The sequence below is a fragment of the Cheilinus undulatus genome, linkage group 3, assembly GCF_018320785.1.
Source record: "Cheilinus undulatus linkage group 3, ASM1832078v1, whole genome shotgun sequence".
Classification (NCBI taxonomy): Eukaryota; Metazoa; Chordata; class Actinopteri; order Labriformes; family Labridae; genus Cheilinus; species Cheilinus undulatus.
Genome location: NC_054867.1, coordinates 44723216 through 44738370, shown reverse-complemented (window position 1 = coordinate 44738370; position 15155 = coordinate 44723216). Strand labels below are relative to the sequence as shown.

The 15155-nt window shown below is 37.5% G+C and overlaps 1 protein-coding gene across 2 annotated transcripts in view; it reads left to right on the top strand.

The window, feature by feature from the left end:
* LOC121528646 (metabotropic glutamate receptor 4-like) overlaps positions 1-15155 on the top strand; it is a 380875-nt gene that overhangs the window by 201531 nt on the left and 164189 nt on the right. The gene's annotated exons all lie outside the window — the stretch shown is intronic.

Sequence of the window (15155 nt, the reverse complement as noted above, 5' to 3'; positions counted from 1 at the left end):
AGAGCTGTGAGATTTTGTTTTGTTATATCATTATGTAGGAATTGGTTTTCTATTCAAGAGGCTCAGCTATTTGCTGCTCCACTTACCCTGACAGTAACAAAGTGAAACTTTAATCTCTCCTCAGTGTCAACAGCAGCTGATAGCAATTAAGGAGAAATAACGGATAGTGAAGAGGTTCGTTTGACTCCAAGAGATCACCACGTCCCTCTATGCAAAATTTAAACACTTTCTCTTTACGGGTACAGAGCCAGATTTATTTACAGCACCTTAAATGAATCCATTTGAATTAAATTATCATGAATGTTTGTTTGACTAGATGTTTAGATTGCATAAAAACTACATATTATATTTACTGTTGCTTTTAGTGCATTTCTGAGTGGCAATAATAGAGTTAAACAGCATAAATTCAATGTAGTGATTTCAGCATATTTAATCTGCATGCAGCTGAAGCAGCAAACGACACATTATCTTTCCCTGAATGTACTCTAGTGTGGATCCTGCCGCTTTGCCCACTGACACTTAGGTATAATGCAGTCCTTTCTGTACTGCAGCCAACGCAGACAGAGCTCCCGCTGTGTGAGAGTGAGGAGCGTTTTACATGGAGAGATCTGTTGTTCTGTGGCTTTCCAACACACAAACAATGATGCCAGACCCCACTGTTCATGGAGTATAAAAGCAAACCTTGAACTGTTTACACTGTGGGGCTGCCAGATGTTGTCGTGTATGATTATCACGGCTGTTTGTTTCTACATTTGCACTTGTCTGAAGACAGAACAGGGCTGCTCAGTGCTGATGATTAAGGGAAAACTGCCTTTGGGGTTAGACGTCAGGCTAACTATGGAAGCCCAGTAGAGGGACAAATGATTGAAACTTAGCCTTGATATTAAAAAATCCTGGGTTTTTGATATCAAAGATGTTGTTTGTCTTTGGTGAAGCAGTAGCTCAGTCCATGGGGACTTTAGTCCCCAGTTTATGTTCTGGTACAGACCGGTGTATGGAAAGTAGTCTTAATGTGAGATGCTAGCTCACTTTTATAGCACTGCTCAGGGCATTTGAGAAAGGCACCAAATCCCAGATTGCTTGGGAATCCCCCTGTGTACACCCCCTTACTCTGACATCGCTCCATTATTTCATATAGTTCCTTCTGGGTTTATATGTGTACATTTCAGTCCAGTGTGTCTCTGAATAACAACCGCATTCTCCTTGAGTAGTAAGTAAATAAGTAAGTCAGTAAATAAAACAAAAAAAAATGTAAATAAAATATCAGACAAGATTCTAATAAATCTGCAGTGCAAGTTTTGAAATTGTCTTTTATTTTGAAGTCCTTCAAGTTGATACACATTTTTAATAGTTATTTTCAGAAACATTATAGTGTTAATTATGTTAATTATAATGTGGGAAAATGATCTGAATGCATTTTTTCCAATATTACAATTTAGTATGCAGTTTTTTTTTATTTACTTATCTTATGTTTTTTTTTTCAACAAACACAGGCAATAAATCATTCCATATTATAACCAACACAGTATTAGATAGATTAAACTGGGGTTGAACAATTTTGAAAAAGTATCTCAAAATGATTATTTTGACTCATATTTCAAGTTTGTACACAGTGCTGTCTTAAAGGGGGTGATAATTTATTAATTCTTTTTCATTTTAATAAATGTGTCAAAAATGAAAAAGTAACTTTATATTATAAATTATGTTAAAAAATGCACAGGCCACACTTAATAACTGGGTTTAACTCCAAATTGAACTAATTTTTGGGGTATTTCTACAAAAAATGGAAAAAATTGACACTTTAAACCCTTTGAAATATCTTTGTATTTGGGGAAAGCATCCCAACACCCCCTTCAAGCATCTCAGGAAAGAGGCAGGATACACCCTGGACTGGCCACCAGTCAATCACAGGGCAGACATGTGACAACCAAGCACACTCACACTCACACCTATGACCAGCTGAGAGTCCCCATTTCACTTTAGGAGCATGTTTTTAGTCTGTGGGGGGAAGCTGGAGTACCTGGAGAGAACCCAAGCCTGCATGGGGAGGACATGCAAGCTCAGCACAGAAAGGCCCTTTCTGGGATTCAAATCAGAAACCTTCTGGTTGTGAGGCAACAACCCCTGTGCTGCTGTGCAGCCTGACTACATGTAAATTTTATGCTAAATGCATTTTTAAAAGTATGGTACACTTGTACATTCTTCTGATATGTACAGCTGATTAATCTAATATCAGCAGAATATCAGCTGAAATGTTCATATCTGCCGATAACAATAGTTCACTTTCTGTGATATCATCTGTAAATACTGATATCATGATGATAATATTGTGAATTCCATTAGACTTATTCTTCCTTTAACTAAAAGTCAAACTTAAATCAAAGAATTATTTTCCTTGTTATTAGGAATTATATTTCACTTATATTTGTCATAATACAAACACTTGCAAACACATGCTTTTGGTAGCACTGATACAAACTGTTACCCTGGTGTGACTGCAGTCCTAGTTCTGAAATTTATCTTTATTTTAAAGTTTCTCTTGAAGTTGATATAATTTGTGATACAGTAATTGTTTCAAAAGTTCATCCAACACCTGTAATTTAGGGCTGATCAATAATGACAAAAGTACTGATCTGAATTTAAATGATCTCAACCCTGGTTGAGGTCATTTTAATTCAGAAGGCTGTCTTCGGTTTTGCCAACCAAAGACAGCCTTCTGTCTTCTTCTTTAGCTCTCTTGCTTTGCAAACTGACTGTAGTACCCGCCATGACACCCCTCTGCTCCTCACTTAAATTAAAGTGAGAGCTGTTTTGGTAGGAGAGACAGCTTAAACTGTGGTGTAGAAATATGGAAAGGATGCACTCCATTTACCACACATAACAAAACCTATGGACAAAATGAGTGCAGTACGGCATGTGGCACAGTCATAGTTTAATCTTGATTATCTTGTTTTCTTGATCATGGGAAGCCAAAATCAGAACTGAAATTGAAACCCCATTAATCCCTCAGCTCTACTCTAACTTGTTTGGTCGGGTCATGTGGGAACACAGCTTGGCGTAGCTCCTCTATAATGCGGCGCTCTTCTGTGTTAAATGAGATTGCCAGGTAGTAAATATAAGCTAGGTTTACTCATCTGTGTTTCTCATATGCAGCTCATTGAGGCAGATGCTCTGCATTTAGACCGCAGGTTGCAAGGATCTGTCAGGTGTCTGAAAATTAAAGATGCAAATACAGTCAGCTATTTGCATGCCAGCATGGTTTACTGAGAAAATGCTGCACCAAAACCTTGAGTCCCAACATAATCATCATAAAAATTGCTCCTCATCTCAACAGGAAACAACATTTGGTGTAAATGCGGCACCAGGCAGTCACTAAAAGGTCTTAAATGATGCTGTAAAACATAAAGAGAAGCAACACAATATTTCCATGCCACATTACAACCGTCTAAGAGGTTGCAGGGACTGAGGTAATCTCAGGACAGTTGAAAGTGTTACCATGAATGTCCTGGTTTCAATAGAGAACCTCTGAATAAGAAATCAGGCATTATATCATGTCATAATGACGGTTCAAGATCATCTTCAATACTTTACAGTATATCCAGGCTTTTTCACAGATATCCAGGGAAGAGCTTGTTTTATTGTAAGTTTAGTTATTTATGTGCTTGTAGAAAATACAAGCACAGTCCTGAGACTCCAATGGAATTTAAGGAGGAAATGAGTAAGAAGCTGCTTTATTTCAATAGTCAGATGGATGTTATACCATGAGCCACTGGGGCATGATTCTCACTGAGAAGCATCATTAGAAAGTTATAAGCCTCTAAAGGTAGCAATGTTATTTTTTTATAAATAAATTCACAAACGCTGGGTTGATTCACAAACTCAGCTAGTTTAAATGCACTGTATTTAAATTCTGCAACCAGGGGGCTCTCAGTTACAACAGTAACAAAATATGACAAATAGAAATGTGATGCTTGACTCAGCAAATTTTCTCTGGTATGTTCTGGTTTTGAATTGAGGAGTATTCAGTAAAAGCTCATCTGCATAAAGGTGTTTACTTAACACTAAACCACCATTTTTGTTTTGTGGATGAACTTAACATAATAAAGGAGAAAAGCTGTTAAAAGTGTCTTCCTGGCTCTTTGCAAAGCATTCTTAGGTTGCTTGCAACTATATGTCACACCCTTGGAAAATAACATCCTGTGTTTCCATGGCAACAACTGTTGGCCTCTTTGAATAAATAATCCAGCAGAGGTCCATGCTCAGAGAGACAAGAAACATGAAAAAAGGGATTCCACATCCCATTGACAAAACTGTCCAGTGTTTGAATGCCTACCTCATGCTCCTCCTCTCTGATTGCAAATTGCTCTGAGGTGTGTTAAAGGCAGAGAGAAGAGGGAGACCAGAGAGCCAGGTAGAGAGAGAGCAGGGCTGCATGTAACAATAAACATATCATGCATGTCATGGTGGCTCTGTTATGGCAGCTGTCATGACAACTCACAACCCATAGCAGCTATAAAAATGAAGGATTTCTGTGGTTTTAAAAGCTGTTGGTAAAAATCTGAGGTGATGAAAAAACTCCGCTTAAATCCAACATAGGAATGTCATTTTAATCAGCATAAACTTAGTGCAAAAATTCTACATACTTTACTTTCACGTAACAGTTTTTAACATTCAGATCAAAAATAGAAAAACCTCACATATGTTTTAGACAAACTGCAACTTGTCACTTTTACAGTAGCAGACACATTTCTACAACAATCTGCCTCTTTGTCCCCAAACTGTTTCTGCGAATAGTCACAACAATTAAACAGCTTTTCACTCTGCGTGGGGTCTCAGCAGAGAACGTGAGAGGTGTCACAGCTGAGAAAGTCACATGCAAGTCATGGAAACTTGTCAACTTTAAGCTGTAATTAATTTTCTGTGTAAAGCTCAACCTTAAAATGATGCTTTTTCCCATTTATTGTGGAAGGTAAACAATAAGATGATCTAAATGTTAATCCATGCATCATGTTGTGCATATTTAATAGTTATCCCGTCTCCAGATGCCACCCTGCTAGGCTTCTCTCAGTATAATTCAAAGAAACCATTAGTTTCGCCGCAGGTACATGTGGTGTTTTTGTTATCCTATTGGTCCATCCTGTTTTTTATCTGTCTGTCTCTGTGTGATCCATAATACAGAACAGAATGGACTCATGGAAGCTGAAATAGGTTTGGAGCAAAACATATAAAAAAATAAAACAAAAACAAGTCTTTAATCAGGTGAACCTTTTTAGTAGCAATCAAAGATGGAAAAACAATAGTTTGTAATTACAGGTGCACAGAGCCTTAAAAAAGCCTTTTTAAATGTTTTTAATTTCAGCAGAGACTCTAACAACACCACTGGAGAAGCTGTTGTGAGTATAATGAACTTTTCTCAAGATGCCTTTTAGTTCCATTAAATATTTTCCCTAAATAACACCGGCCAGAACACTTAAACTTGGCCCATTCTGTAAATCTACTCACTTTCATTTTTATGTTCTCTGTACTCAAAGATTTCCCCAGCTGAAGCCTGCTCTGGGAATCATCCAAAGGTCTTGGTGCTTGGAAGTGAAATACCTCAGTGACTAAGGCCTCTTACCTGTCTTTATGAATTCATTTCAAACTAGGCAGAGTTGGTTGGACAAGCGTGGAAAAGGCAGTGGTGGAAGAGATGAAAACACCATAAAAACAACCCTCATGTCCCAAACAATGAGGGGAATATATCTTTTTTATGTAACTGACCCAAGAGATTACCCTACTTCAAGCAGGATAGTGCTTCAGTTGAGATATTATATATTATATATTTATGTTTTTTATATATAATTGGGCTGATGGATTGGCTTGACTTTGTTTAGTCATGAAACAATCTGATTTTAAAAAAGCATTCAAGAGAATCTGACTGTGAAACATCTCAGGGAGTATGTTTTTTTTTTTTTTTTTTTTTTTTTTTTTTTTTACTTAATAGAGACCTCGATTAAAAACCAGAAGTACCAGAGAGGAGTCAGAGCTAAGCATCACATTTCTACTTGTCATCTTTTGTTCTTGTTTTGATTGAGAGCCCCCCGGTGACGTTGTTTACATTTGGTGTGTTCAAATGCTGACACCTTGATGACTGACGTTTTTGTTTGTATTGACACATTTTTAGGACTGTAATCAACCAGGGAAAAATGTGATAGACCGAAATTACAGCCACACACTATCAATTGGTCATCGGGGTAAAAAGAAAAAAACCTTCACCTTAATCGAATTCAGTTTAATCTGTGACGGGTCCACCCAGTAGTCTCAATCAGTGGTTCTAAACCTGGGGTTCAGACACCATAGAGGCATGCATTGTGTGTATGTGTGTATACAAATACATATATAAGGGCCAACATCAAAGATAAAAAGGAAGAGAATGCATTATTTTCTAAGCAAAGAAGTCCAAACTTTGGTGAAAAAAAATGTTTTGGAACCAGTGTTCTAAATTATTTTTAAAAATTTACATAACAAGCTTTATTAAGCTTTTTTTTTATCCTCATAATGTTGTACTTAAATAACAGCTGACTCAGAGACGATCAGTGTACACATGCCTTTAACCATAATTTCCATAATCACAGCACGATAACTCTTTAGCATCATATAGCATCAAAATATACACAGATCATTGTTTGTCATAATGAAAACTAGCAATAGGATCACTTGTTCCAGTCTGTGCTGTGTAATTTGAGAGCATGTATCAGACAGCATGCAGCGTCTATTTATCAGGGTAAAAGAGTCTGCTGATTGGGACTTTATGCCCTGAAGACATTGTCTTTTCTCTCCTCTGCTTTCTCTCTGTCTGTAACAAACACTAAAGCTGACGTGAACATGTTGATGAGATGATAAAGGGACTTAATAGTTCAATTCACCGACCGGTGAATTAAACAGGCCGTGGAGGCTGATGCTTTAATGGAGGGCAGCAGATACACTCAGCAGCAATAATTCAATAAAACATCCAGTATCTTTGGGTCAAGTTGAAGATATGTTTCCTAGTTGAAACAACCAGTATATAACATGTTCAGCATCATTTAATATGCCTCTTTGCCTGTATAGCCTGTATTGCCCAGCATTGTGATGCTTTGTCTCTGTGTGACTCTCAGGTCATTTTCACACCGATAGTCCAGGGGACTCGGTTTGTTTTGGAACTGAAATTGCAACATTATTGCAGTTTCCCAATTTTTGGTTCGTATTCACATTATCTTTGCTAAAACCAACCAAACCATTTGTATAATGTTGAACGTATAATGTTATATGTTTGTGGCGCTGTCATCCTAAACAAAGAACGGTGAAGAAGAAAAGGAGACGTAGAAGAAGATGAAACTGGAAATCCATCTTCTTTTGCCGGTCTTTTTTTCCACATAAACAATGAAAAAACACTGACTTTACGCTGTCTTGGGGTTTCTGCTTTTGCATTGAGGCATTACGAGCAGCCAGTGAGCGGGTTAGAATGTCATTCTTTCCATGAGATGAATAAATTCAGCCCCGAAGAAAAATGCGAGCCAACATTTGAGCAAGAGACGAGGACGTGTTGCTATGGCTACACCGTTGCTAAGCGAGGTACCGACATGTATTTGAATGTATTAAATCACATATATAAATCTGTAATTATTACACTTTATGCCACTTCCTGCCTTTGGTTCACAAGTTGGTCTGCTGTGCTTTCACACCTCAAACAAACCGCACCAGGATACTTTTGGAAGCAAACTGAGACCCCCCGTTTTTAAGCAGACCAGAGTTAGTTTAAAGCGGACCAAACAGCTCTGGTGTAAATGTGCCCTCAATTAGTCAGCTGCTACTGCTGTTTCAACCGGCCAGCAGGATCTTAGCTGGATAAGAGTGCATCAACCAACCAACTGGAAGATGTTAGCCCTACAAATTTTCTGAAGTTTAGACAAAACGTGTTGCTGGAGCTGCATTATTATGATTTTAGAGTTGGCATTTTGGAACTATTTTCTGATAATCCTTTGTGGGACCCATAAAATCTCAAATGTTTGCCATGCCTGCTGCAGACACAAAATATGGTGAGTTTTGGGGCAGGTAAAAAACTTGAAGAAAAATGAATTAATCAATTAATTAGTTAAGAAAGAAAAAAGAAAGAAAGAAAAAGGATGCTTGTGTGCTTTCACTTTAATAGCTCTAATAAAACAAAAGGATGATGACAGTAAAACATCCACTGCCGGTCTCTCGCTGTGTTCCAACTCTTGTTGAGGTTGTGGCATGCTGATTCAATTTCAGAAGTTTCAGTATTATTCATAGTGGAAATTGTTCAATTTTCTGTCTCCCATTTCTATTTCATGGAATAAAGCATTTCTTATCTTCCAATAAACTGTTATTACCTGGCACCATGTGGCAAACCCTTAAAACATTGAAAAGCCCTAGAGCAGGTGGAGGCATGAGTTCTCATTTGTTTGGACTTTGATAATATCTCACCTTGCTCATGTTTGTCTCTGTAAAAATTTTATTTTTTTCACCTCACTTTTTGACAGGGGTATGTAGACTTTGTAGGGCCACTGCATATATATATATATATATATATATATATATATATATATATATATATATATATATATATATATATATTTTTTTTTTTTTAATATCACCTTTAAACATTACAGTACCTGTTATTTTGTTCAACAGCACAGAAAATATCGCACTGTACATATATACACTTGTATGACAACATACAGATGCTGTGAGGGGAGAGAGAAAGAAGGTGCAAAAATGGGTGATCAAATGAAAGCAAGTGCTAGAACAATGATACCTAGTTTCCTAGTTTTTCAACAGTTGTTACACTCTAAAGAAGTTAAAAACACACCAGCACATCTACATAGGCATAAAGGAAAATTCTGGATGTTTTTTTTTTCTTAAGAAGCTGATTTTACACGTGCTTTTTTCTGCTCCAGCGTCTATCACAACATTTATTCTCACTGATTTTTTCCATTCGCTGGTTGATAAATAAGTTTTATGAAGTCTCTTTAGCATCTTTTAAAGATACATGCCCTAAGCTTCTTTTACAGACAGAGCAGAAGAGAAAACAGCCATGTCTCATGGCCCATAAAAACTTCCCTTTAACCTGATGACTGATGACAACCTCTAAGTTCTGCATAAAAAACAACATCAATAAAATGACTGTCATATGTAGAAAAAGATAAAAAAAAACAGCGAGCAGAATCACTGCATGAACTTCCTCTGATTTGTTCATGATAATTCAGAGGAAATGTTTTAGAAAAATCATATTTATTTTGCCTTTTATTACGATAAATTGTATGTGTTTCCTGATTATTGTTGCTGACCATGTCCATCCCTTTGTGACCACTGTGTACTTATCTTCTGATGGCTACTTCCACCATATCACAAAGCTCAAATGATCTCAGAAGGGTTTCATGAACATGACAGTGAGTTCACTGAACTCCAGTGTCCTCAACAGTCACCAGATCTCTATCCAGCAGACCTTTGGGATGTGGTGTAATGGAAGATTTGCATCATGGATATGCAGCCGACAAATCTGCAGCAGCTGCGTGATGCTATCATTTCAGTGTGGACCAAAATCTCAGGAATGTTTCCAACACCTTGCTGAACTATGCCAGAAAGAATGAAGGCAGTTTTGAAGGCAAAAAGGGGTCCAACCTAGTACTAGCAAGGTGTCCCTAATAAAGTGGCCAGTGAGTTTATTTGATTGTCACTAAGTCTGAGCAATTTAATCATACTGTAGATGAAATCACAATACATCCCGCAACAATCTCCAAATCATAGGAGGTGTAAAACATTTTTTAGAATAGCTTTCCAAGGGGCGCAGGTAGCAGAATGGATAAGGTGCGAGCCCCATGTACACGGGCAGCCTGGGCTCGAATCCGGCCCAAGGCCCCTCACCACATGTCTCTCCCTGCTCTCTTCCCTGTTTCCGACTCTATCCCCTATCTTCTCCTCCATCATATAAAGGCACAAAATGCCCAAAAATAAACCTTTAAAAAAAAAAAAAAAAGAATAGCTTTCCAAAAATTCCTTCCTTTCTTTTTTACATTTTTTTTAATCAAAATGAGAATGATAAAATGATTATTTCCTCCAGTACGAAAAGTCATACTAAATTTGCACTGTGAGTCAAAATATTCACAATTAGGTATGTTTTCAAAATTGTTAAAGACATGATTTTTAGTCCATACTGCCCAAAGTTTTCCTTTGAATAAGCTCTGTCTTCTGTTAGTATTTTTTTAAATGTCTGCAGTGATTTTGGTGCAGTCTTGACATTGTGGCCATTAAATGATGAATTTGGCTCATAACTGTGGATATGCTTGTACTTAAACTGGTTTTCATGTGTAATATTCTGTGCCATAATTCACTTATTAGATTTATTCTCACTTACCGTCTTGAAGTTTTTCTTTCATAGACTATATTCTCATTTTCTCCTCACACTGTATAACACAGACTCAGCAGCCAAGGGCCAGTTAAGATAAAACTCCAGTTCACTTTTTCTAATCTTCATTTTAGCCAAATAACTGAGTTAGGCCACAGTGGTTTCCATCATGTTGGAGCCTTGGAGTCAGGTTTTAATATCAGAGGCTATCTGTGTGTTAGTGTGTGTATATCTATACATGTGTATGTGCTGTCTGTGATAATGAAATGCTGCATGTGGCAAAGAGGTATCTAGAGGGAAAACAGGGCTGTTTTTCATTAGGATCTTGTTTCACTGAGTGCTGCTTCTCGTCATTTTGTTTAGAGACAGGAAAAAAACACACACACAAGGGCAGATTGTCATCAAAAAGGCACACTGTGTATCATTACTAGGAAACACCTCTGCCTTCTGTGTTGGTGAATCACTGTGTGCCAGAGGGATGAAAAAATCCATTTACACGAGCACAGTTTACCTATCATAGAAACTGACACGGTGCAATCCCTGAAAACAGTCCCCTGTGCTGTGAAGCACGACTACCATCAGAAAATCTAAAATTATGGTCACTCAAGAAAAGCTTCGTGCTGGAGCTGACCCATTTATTTTTCTATTTAAGTTTTCTTATGTAATGTTTTCTTTCAGCAGCACACGTTTTGGCACAATCTTTGGAGCAGTGAGAACAGCAGAAGCCTGACATGATGCAGGTTACAGCATTTCTAAAGCTCCACTATAATAAAGGCTTCCACTGTGTCTCTGTAGCAGCAGAGAATGTAAAAAGTGTGGATACACTGGTTTATTTTTTCTATAATTCATAAGAGGCTACAGCTAAGCCAGCAGAATCTACAGTGTAAAATATTCTATGCTTGGATGTTAAGAGGCATATTAATGTTTAGCTAGTGACCCATGCTCATGAGTCTGACACACATCATCATCTGAGCCTGTGAAGTGGCCAGCCTGCTGCAGCAGGGAGCTCAGAGCCTGGGGGGTAAAAGGCTCAGTGGGGGTGCAGGATCAGTAACTCTGTTTGGAGTCTAAAAAGGAAGGCAGCTCGTAGCATGCCGTCAAACCTCTGACTAAAAAAATAGATACAATTTCTTCATATCCTTTGTATCACAGATATGATTTGTTTTTTGTTTTTTGGTTTTTTTGGTTTTTTTTTTGCCAAGGGAAAAATGATTTACAGTCATCGCTTGGCTTCAGTCACTGATGTAAAATATCACAAATGGGCTAAAAACCCTGGTGAAGTCATGGATTCTGACCTAAATGTTGATATGCTGAATCGTACTTAACAGCAGTCATATATTGGCATGGGGATAGAAGCCCAGCTGTGTAAGGACATGGTTCCCTATTTTTCTAAACCTGTAAATCAGTGACATTTGAGCTTATCAATATTGCTATGCAATTTCATGTGTAATATGTAGGGATGCATGATATTGGATTTTTTCCAGTACCTGATGTCTATATTTAAGTATAAGTAGGCAGTCATGTAGTTTTCTTTCTTTTTTATTTTATTTTATTTTATTTTTTTTTACATTTGGTAGCACAGTGTGAGCTGGTGCATTGTATTGATGAAAAATGAAAGCGCTTTTCCACAATTGTGGTCTCTTTCTCCACACTTTTTCTCATGGTTTTTCTAGAACCTGTTTTGTAACAGTGTTAGTTCACCATTGGCTCCTCTGGAACCCACTAAAACAATATCTAGCAGTGAACTAAAGATGCCAGTCATTGAAAACTTACAGCAGTTGTGCATGAATACCCAGCCTTTAATATATAACACTCAGTATGACTGTGAACTAGTGGTTTTGTCCTCATAAGCAGTCTCATTATTTAATAGCCATACCTTGTATATAGTACATGGTGTGTGTTCAAATTAAATCATAGGTGCACACATATACATAAGTTTTTGCTACACATCCGCCAAGCATATCAGATCTGTTCATCAAATGAAACCATAATGCAGTACCTGCCCTCTGGTAAAAAACAAACAAACAAAAAAAAAACCCTCCCTGACATCCACATAATATTTACTGCTTCTGCTACACATGTATCTATCTCCAACTCACACTTGTTACTTGTGATAAATCAATAACCTATTTCTGACTGTAAGGATGAGACTCATTCATGTGTAAGGCGTATCAGGCAGTCCCAAGCTTAAAATTTAAGTAAACAAATGACTGAATGAACAAATAAATAAATATAAAACGACTCAGCTGCTATCACAATCTGCCCAACAATCTGTACCACTTGCAAAAACCTCACTCTCCCTTTTCATGTTGCTAGCATTGTCTCTTAAAATGTCTTGCACTCTAGTAAACTTAAAAAAGCAACTATTTGATGGTAGGTGAAGTCGAGTGACCTGTGTGTGAGCTGTGGATGTTTTAAGTCTGCAGCACTGCACTGTGCAGTGACACAGCTGTAGGTATCTGAGGCCAAGTTCAGTGCCTCGACAGCCATTAACTCAGCCCATCCTTTCCTATATAGGTCAGGCAGAGTGCCTTTGGCATGATATTTTAGGTGATGGCAAACTGTGCCACAGTTCCAAGTGTTTGTTGCTTTTGAAGTTTTTGAATGGTGTGTAAAGATCCAGATATTCAATCTGTATAAGAGCTTAAAAAAATGGATCGATGCATCATTAAGTCAGAGTGTAAAATTAACTGGAAAACAATACAATTTAAATTTAAAACTGAGACATAACTTACTTGTGTATGTTAGGCAGCAGTTCTACTTTTATGTCCTTTCTTGCATTCATCAATTTAAGTCACACTGACCTGCTGTGATACTAAAAGCTAATCACATGGATTATAAACTCATCGTCTCTGGCTCTGCTAATGCCTACATCATTTAGAATAACTAAAATTTAGTTTGTTGTTTAGAGATCGATATCTAGTTTAAAAAACCCTGCTCCCATTTTTAATGTTCCCCAGCATTCCTGTACTCAACAGGACAGCTATTTCTCTCCCATGTGCTTTGACTCGTGTTTATGACACAGGAGTTGTTAGTAACTTCCCTGTTATCCAGTTGATCAACCAGCTGTAGCTGATCCTCATTCTTCAGCTGAAGTCCTCATTAGGGCTAGCAGAGTGGACTTTAAAATAGGTCAAACTGTCTACAAAGAGCTGCATGTTTGATTACAAGAATACATCTCTGAAGTGCTACTTCATTACGAACCGTCCAGACTTCTCTGTGATCTGGGACAAGTCTGCTTACTGTCCCCGATGCCGAAAAGTAACATGGAGAAGCAGCTTCTTTTCTTTTCTTTCTTTTTTTTTGAAAGTGTCACCTAACTTGAACAAACCCAGAAAACTTAAGGTGCTCAAACTTTGTTTGATATCAAGGCTTTTATGTTTGACACCAGCTGTTATAAATTAAATTTGAGGCCATTTCTTGATGAACTGAAACAGTAAAGTTAATTCAGTTCTCCAATAGTAGCTGTATTTCTATCCTCTTTATTAATATTTGTCATTTCTTTATTTCTTGTTTTCTGTTGTGTTTTTGGCTCTGAGCATTAAACAGTCAAAGAGCCGATGTATTTCTTAGTATAACTATTATTCGTCACATATTGGTAACTTTAACCTTTAAAAAAAAGAAATCATTAAAATTGTCAGAAGTGGCAAAGATCATAGTGTTTTGGATCCTTTGATGTGGAAATGGCAGCATGCCTCAATGGTGGTCTCTTGTAGTTTTCAAGAATGCAGTCAACAAGATATATGAACCGTGGAACCCTGTATCTCTTAAATGTACATGTAGAGATGTTGTACTACATTGTCTATTTAATTAAAGAATTACTTCTCCTGTTGTATAGATTTATTCTTTGCCATTGGTAATGAGATCATTTGCAGAGTCTCACGCCCCATAACACAGATCTCCATCCCTGTAACGCTGATGCCCAGCTACTCATTTCCAGGCAGAGTAGCAATCAGGCCCACTGCTCAGCATACCAACCTTTGTGGCTTACTTCCTGTTTTGAAGTGAGGACTCTGTTTATAAAAAGCAGAACGCAGTATGGTGTATTTATTTAACAGTAAACAGATGTTTTAGTTTCATATATACATTTTTCATAATAAGGGGGAAAAGCTGCTTAAGGTGGCCTTATTAGTTTGCTATGCAGTCTGTCCCAGAATGCTTTGTGAGTAGCTTGTAGCAGTAACCAAGTCAAAACAAGAAGTAAACAGCAGAGATGGGCTGAGGTCTCTACTTTACGTACGCTTGATTTAAGTCTGGTAAAATCTACAAAATGTGAAAAAGATGTTCCCCATTTTTGAATAATTGAGTAAAACCAGTGAGCTTTTCACCATTTTGGGGTGCCCCCATGTTCAGTTCATCCAGCCCACTATTTGGCTTCTAAAGGCATGCTTGTGGCAAGTATTCAAATGTGCATGTCTCGCCACTATACAGGAGGTACTTTCTATCTTGGCTGTACTACTCCAAATCCTGATGCTACAGTTATAATAAGGGTCATTGCCAGAACACATTGAAAGAGCAATAATTGATAACACTGTCAGCAACAATCTGTTGAATATATAAATCTACTCAGTAAAGGCTTGAGACACTGGTCTTTATGTGCAGCTAAAATGGTGCATTATTATATCTTGTCTAACTGCCTTCAATAGCTCATGTAAAGAAGTTTGTAATGCCTTGTTGTTGAAATGTATTATGCAAATAAACTCGCTCGCCTTTATTCATTGTTTCTCTCTGTGTTTATCTTCACTCCTTTCTAAGAACAGTTTCTACT